Source organism: Bombyx mori, chromosome 8, assembly GCF_030269925.1.
Source record: "Bombyx mori chromosome 8, ASM3026992v2".
NCBI classification, from domain to species: Eukaryota; Metazoa; Arthropoda; class Insecta; order Lepidoptera; family Bombycidae; genus Bombyx; species Bombyx mori.
The window spans coordinates 11,617,591-11,625,301 of NC_085114.1; positions in this window are offsets into that span (position 1 = coordinate 11,617,591).

The following is a 7,711-nucleotide window of genomic DNA, read 5'->3' on the forward strand; positions in this document are numbered from 1 at the left end:
ACTCAAGAGCAATTGTTTCGCGAATGAATCTACTACCGGATCGGAATCGCGACCCGCTGAGAAGATCCGGCGAGAAACTCAGCGGGCTGATGCATGGGTTAGGTTGCACGTCGACCTCTTTGTCGAGTTCGACGAGTACGGTTACCGGGGTCCCTAAGCCTGCCCCTAGTATTAGAGCTGAAGGCATCTAATGCAAAGGTTATTGGATCTGATGGATCCGTAAGGACGTGTCTAGGGCGTCGACGGTGACTGGCTCCTGCATGATCAGGATTCGGGGAGTAGTCAGCGGCGGCTACGATAAGGCGATTATCATGACGCATAGCCTTATCGAAGTACCGTTCCGACGCTGACTTCATGTATTTCTGTATAGATTCGAGGCCCAGGTCGTCGTGTAGGTCAACGTTCCTCACGAACCACGGAGCTCCGACGGCTAACCTGCAAAAGCGGGATTGTAGAGATTGAAGGGTGTCTATGTGTGTGCGGGCCGCGTGAGCGAACACCACACTCGCGTAAGTCATGACGGGCCTTATGCAAGTTTTGTAAAGTGTCACCTTGTTCCGAAGGGACATTTTACTCCGCTTACAAATCATGGGGTTGAGTCTACCGAGAATAAACGCGGCACGGTCACGGACTGATTTTATATGCGGGCGGAATGTCATCGATGCATCCAGGGTAACGCCCAGGTACTTGACCTTCCTGGCCCAGGGTATGGATTGACTAAAAAGAGTAATCGGGGGTGTGAGATTCGTCCTCCTAATACGGGAGGAAATCCGTGTGGAGCTTCCCCTCTGAAAGAGCACCGCAGTACTTTTCGCTGGGTTGATGTCTATGCGCCATTTTCGGAACCACTGTCCTAGGGCTAGGGCTGCGCTCTGAAGCTTCTTCGCGATTAGGGACTTGTTTCTACTGGAATAGTAAACAGTCGTGTCGTCGGCGAATAAAGCTAAATGGGTCGGCGGCGACCGGGGAATATCGTTAACGAATAAGCTAAATAGGAGGGGTGAGAGGACAGAGCCTTGCGGGACTCCAGCTGTGAGAGGTCGTGGGGAGGAGCGGGTTCCCTCGACTCGATATCGAAAAGAGCGGTTCGACAAGAAGTCCCGTATGATGAGCACGAGACTATCCGGCACACCCATGTTGAATAGTTTGAAAATCAAACCGTTGTGCCAGACTTTGTCGAACGCTTTTGCGACGTCGAAGAAGAGAGCTCCCGTGTATAACGGTTTTGGTCGATTAAGCCCCACAAGAATGTGCTCCGTGAGGCGGTGCACCTGTTGAACGCATGAGTGATTTGTACGGAATCCGAATTGTTCATCGATGAGAATGCCCTTGGATGAGACGAAGTCTCTGAGGCGTTTGTAGAGCAGACGCTCATACAGTTTGCCTAGAGACATGAGGAGGCTGATCGGGCGGTAGCTCGTCGGATGATTTTTTGGTTTACCGGGTTTATGTATGCCGATAACGTCCGCTTCTTTCCACACCGCGGGAAAGATACAGTTCGCCATAGCGGCATTGAAAATAGATGCCAACATCACGATGAGTTGGACGGGTAGAAGTTTAATAACGCGGTTGGATATAACGTCGGAACCGGGAGCCTTGCGAGGACGTAGGTCTTTGATCAAGTCTTTAACTTCCATCGGAGTGACGGGTGGTAACGCATCAGAGGGTGGCAAGGAGGCTCTGCGTTCTACCTCACTGTCTACTAATTCTACATGAACAGGGTCCACGGATTGAGTGCTGGGCGTACACTGGGTTTGCAATGTATCGGCCAGCAGCTCTGCTTTTTCGTCATCATCGAACGCCGTGAGTCGGCCTGAAGGGCCTACGAGGGGGGGCATAGTTACTACCGTATCCGATTTGAGAGTACGAGCTAAGCGGTAGTAAGACCTTTGGGAGGGCGCGAGTCCTTCTAAGAAATCAGACCATCTGGCATCTCGGACTTCGGCGATGCGAGACTTTACGTTGCGTTGTAGGGCACGCATTCGAATACGATTTTCCGCGGTAGGATACCTGTCGTAGGCGCGTATCGAGGCGTTCTTAGCTCTAAGGAGTTCCCTAATATCGTCGGACAATTTGAAGCGGTGAAGGAAGTCCTCCGCTACAACTTGTTTCGATGACCTATCTAATGTCGAGGTGATGTGTGACGTTAAGATGTCTATGGCTTCAGCGGTATCCTGAGGAGACGGGGTAGAGTCCGGGCTAAACGGTAGCGATGGTGGATCAGATTCAGCCAGGCTGATGCCCAGCGTGTGCCAATCCACCACAGTCCTCGTGACGGGAACGGAATCGGGAGCGCGACCGAGCTTAATAACGACGGGACGGTGGTCTGAATCTAACTCTGAAACTACTTCGATCGAGTGTAAGCGCAGAGTTACGTTTTTTAATAACGCTATGTCAAGTATATCCGGGCGATGCGCGATATTTAGCGGGTAGTGAGTCGGGGTTAGCGGAGCGACGATATCGAAGGCGAGATCATCGACTAACGCGTCAAGCCGCCTGCCATTCGGGGTTGTGGTGTGTGAGTTCCACCTGATGTGTTTACAATTTAGGTCGCCCGCCAGAATGACAGAGCTCCCCATACCGAGCAGCGCCTCGATATCACTGCTTAGAACGGTCTTATCCGGTGGAAGATAAACGGACGCGATAACGATCGGCGCGTGTCCCGTCAGTGAGATTCGGCACACTGATGCTTCGATATTAGCGAGCGCGGGAGGATCGAGTGGGACGCAATGCAGGGCTCTTCTATAGTAAATGACGGTACCACCACCACGAGCAGAGAGCCTGTCGTTCCTGACCATGTTATAGTTCGCGATTTTAGGGTCACGGCGCGCGGGCTTAAGTAGGGTCTCCTGCACTAAAAAGATATCAATTTGATGGTCACGCAAAAAGTCAGAAACCTGATCACGCTGATTTGCGAGACCGTAAGCGTTAAAAAATCCTATCGTTACGGATAGGGACTTTATTCTACTTATATACGCCATTGATTACCGGCGGAGTGAGGGGAGGACGTACGTATTTAATGACGCGTATACGTCGGCGTATTCTTGCACAACGGCGATAAAGTGTTGTGCAGTGGAGGCAGAGCGAATGGCGTCGCCCAAAGCGTTAACGCGCTCAAAGTTGATCGACTGAAAGAAGTCGATCGCTAAAGCGAGATTGTCGGACGCGGTCGGAGGGCAAGTCGCGGGAGAGGGTCGAGTCGCGGGGGCGGGACGAATCGCGGAGGAGGGAGTTGTAGCCGTGTTCATGTACGGCAGCGGTTTCGCCCAGGCCGAGACACTGGGCACCGGCGCCGGAACGAACGCTGGCTTAGCCTGCGACACAGAGGGTGCCGAGGCTTTGATGTCTGGGCCGGAAGCTCGGAGGCGGTTTTGGCGGGCGACGCGGCGATTAATTTTCGGGGCTCGGGGGCATCCGCGGTAATTTGCGGGGTGACCCTGTGTTCGACACAGGACGCAGCTAGGCGGTTCCGTCGCGGTTTTTTGATCGCGAGTGCATAGGGCCGTGGCGTGATCGCCTAAGCACTTGACGCATCGGGGGCGCGCGTGACAGTTACGGGAAGAATGCCCGTATAATTGGCAGTTATGGCATTGGCTAGGTGTGCCTTTCTTGTGTGGGGTTTCGACTGCGATTCCGGAAAGGCTACAGACCGTTCGGATGTTAAATATTTGCTTACCCTCGGGGGTAGGCTGGAGGGCGACGAGAACCATATTATATGGCTCCCTGCTGCGGCCTGTGTGCATGCGGTGTACGGAGTTAACCGGTAGGCCTTGTTCGAGAAGGTCGGCCTTGACGAGCTCGGCATCCAACTCTTTAGGGATGCCACGTATAACGGCACGGAGTTCGCGCTCCTCCTGGAGCGTATATGTGTGGAAACTTATACGCTCCTTACGGAGGTAAGAAGAGAGGGCCCTATGGTCGTCGGATGTTCGAACCTTAATTTGAATGCCGTTCGCGAGGTTACGGGCATTCGTGAAATTGATATTTTTGGCCTTAAGGGCCAGGGAAACTCGTTCCCAAGCTGCCTTCTCTTGAAGGATTACCGGGGGAGGGGTCTGGGCTTTATTTTGTGCCACCGGACGCGGCGACGGAGTGGCACGGGCTGGAGGCGCAACGGGAGTCTGAGGGCGGGGGCGCGACGCGTTCGCGGCTTTGCTAACTTTAGCGGCCGCGGGAGCTCGAGACTCCGCGGCACGCTTCTTACCCTTTTGCACCAGGGTGAATCCATCCGTCGATGAGGCGGGAGCGAGGTCGACCTCCATCTCCGAGTCAGAGTCGGAGGACGAGGAGGCGGGCGCAGGTGACCTACGAGCAGGTGTTTTGGACGGCGCGACGGAGGCCGCGGATGATCGCGCTGCTGGAACGGTGACCACGGCGGACGACGCAGCAGTTTTACTCGCCAGTATAGGCGACGCGGGAACGGCAGGCACGACGGAGGCTGCGGTGCTCGATGCAGAAGCTTTGCACGCAGGTACAGGCGACGCAGGAGCAGCGAGCTCGGTGGAGTCCACGAGAGGGCTCGCAGTGTGATCGGCCTTGAAGGCCTGAAACTCGGAAGTGAGCTTTGGGTAGCGAAGCCGGAGAAATTCCGCAAATACAGCGTCCATGATGTCTACGTGCCCAGGTGGGGCTACCCTGGGTCTTAGAAAACACTCGCCTTGCGGCGAGGCCCCAACTTCTCGGACCTGAGCGGTTCTATTGAACACAGGTGGCGATGCGGCACGATTACTGCAGGACAAAGAAAAATCACAACAAAACGGAAATAACAAAAAGAAACAAAACAATTAAACACTTCCAGGAAGACAGTTTGTCGGCAGATGTACCACGAATACGGAAATAACAAAAGGAAACCAAACAAATAAAAACTTCCAGGAAAAACACTTGGTCGGCAGATGTACCACGAACACAGGCCGCGCGAACAATGGCCGGGCTAACAAAAGCCGGGCGAACAAAGGCCGGGCGATCGAGTGGTCGATGAGCACGTCCGCGCGTGACGGGTGCCTCTATCGGAATCTGATGCAATCTCTTGCATTTATGCTGTATTAAATTCTAATGAATATTGAACATATTATTTGCAATAATAATGTTATAATTATAAATTGGGTTTTAAACTATCCTCTTTTTCACGTTGGAACAAAACAAAAACAAACTACACTTAAATACTGCCGCTATGATTTCAATAGGGTTGTTGTGGTCTTAAAATCCCTTTGTGATCAGTACCAAGCTTATATCGGTATAATATTTAATTCTGCACGAAAAACAAAAAATTCAGATGGATTTTTGAATATTTTTTGGGGAATATATTTAGTAAATTTTAGAAATCGATTAGTAACCTTTGCTTGCTTACTAGTCTTTGGATTATAATGCGATATTAATTTTACAGTCTTCGAAAACTGTATAGGACTCAAAATGTAAGAAATAGTATATATAATAAAAATTATAAATTCGAGATTATACCCTCAAAGTAGTTTTAATTAACTAAGCTTAATTCCGTAAACAGAATTTGTTTTTCGTTTACTTTAAGACTTGCACATTATTCTTTTTTTTTTATTGCTTAGATGGGTGGACGAGCTCACAGCCCACCTGGTGTTAAGTGGTTACTGGAGCCCATGGACATCTACAACGTAAATGCACCACCCGCCTTGAGATATAAGTTCTAAGGTCTCAGTATAGTTACAACGGCTACCCCACTCTTCGAACCGAAACGCATTACTGCTTCACGGCGGAAATAGGCGGGGTGGTAGTACCTACCCGTGCGGACTCCCAAGAGGTCTTATCACCATTGATTAGGCAAATTAAAATTTTGCGGGTTTGATTTTTATTACACGATGTTATTCGTTCACAGTGGAAATCAATCGCGAACATTTGTTGAGTACGTATTTCATTAGAAAAATTGGTACCCGCCTGTGGGATTCGAACACCGGTGCATCGCTAGATACGAATGCACCGGACGTCTTATCCTTTAGGCCACGACGACGACGACAGTTTCGGCTTTGTTTTTTTACGTCCGGTATTAAAAAAAAAATCGTATAATAAACTAATTACGCAAACTCACTGTAATACCTTAGTTTTAAACTGAAACATAATTAGACTGAAACATAATTAGTTTATGAAAAGTTAAAGACTCGGAAACGGAAATGTTAATGTTGCCTCGCTTACTGGAATAGCTTGTGACGATAGCTCGAGCGTGTAAATTCTGAAACTGTCTTCTCTGTAAGTCTCATTAACACGGCTTTCGAATCAAAATTTAAATTTGTTATACAAATCTATGTTGTATTATGCCCCTCACACTCGTACCTAAGTCAATATATCAATTCTTATAAACACACTAACCGTACTCGCCCGCTTCGCTGGGCATTTAAAATTAGCGTTATTATTTATTGTCATTGTTATTAGGAAGTCCAACACTCATACAAATATTAGCCTATCCATTAGGTACATGTATTTTCTACATGGATACCAAGTTTCAAGTCAATCGGATGCATGGTTCAGTAGTTATAAGGGAACATCTGTAAAAACCACTGTAGATTTATATATTAAGTTTAGATAATGTAGTCGAACTCTTAGTTCTGAAGTTCTAAATCATTGTTACTATATAGGATACTTATTTCCTTTATGTTACTAAATCATTTGTATATTGTTTACTTTACATGAAATCTTCATTTGTAATTAGAACAGCTTGTTATTCGAATATGTTTTGGTTTAGAACTCAGATATTATGGATGACTTCAAGAACTATTCGCGCTCGGTCGGTCTTGACCACGTACGCTGCAAAGTGTTTGAGAGTCACCACGAGAGAAATGATAAAGGAGGTTAAGCGGTGAAGGTAGTTTTAATTGAGTCTGCAATTCGCCAAATTCTTTTTAAAACAAAATATTTAGCCCACCGCAAACGTCCACTGCTGGACATAGGCCTCGCCCAAGGTACAGCGTACATCCAGCCGATTCCCGTGACCTTCAACCGATCGTCAGACCACCTTGTGGGAGGCCTACTTACGCTACGACTTCCGGTCGCCACTCACGAGCTCATAGAACCCAGTGACCGTCTGTTCTATGAGTCCTGTCCTGCTTACTGCTACTGCACTTGCAATTCTTCAGCCTATGTCAGTTAGTTTAGTTATTTTACAAATCTCTTCATTCCTGATTCGATTTCGGAGGAGGGAAACTTCGAATATAGCCTATTGCTCTTTGAGCCTTCTGGTAAGGCCCATTGTTGTTCATATAGTTTTTCTCTAATTAGTTATTTTAATATAACCTTGTACTGTATTTTGTCTTCTTCTTCTTGCCCTTGTCCCACTATACCCTTGTGCCGTCTTTCTCCGTTCAAGTCTATCTTAAATCATCTCTGGACTAACATCCTTCTCTCACATGGATATGCGGATAAGAGGATTTTAAGCTATTGCATAGCTTCTATCGCGGGCCTTAAGCGCGGCGACTGAATCAAGAAATTCCGTAACGAAAATAACCTGACACCCCCCTACGCCTACTATGTAGCTCGCGTTCAACACATTCACACGTTGCGCTGGTGTAGTGTTTGTGAATAAGCGCGCGGCGTGACGTCGCACAGTATGAGCATCATGAAAAGTATGCCCATCTCTCTCTCACGCGGTCTAGCTTATGAGTGTGAAGGGGACAGTTAATGTTTTGCTTTTGTTAATGTTTATAAATATAGCGTGGTCTTATTTTTATTATTGTTTGAATATTAAATTATT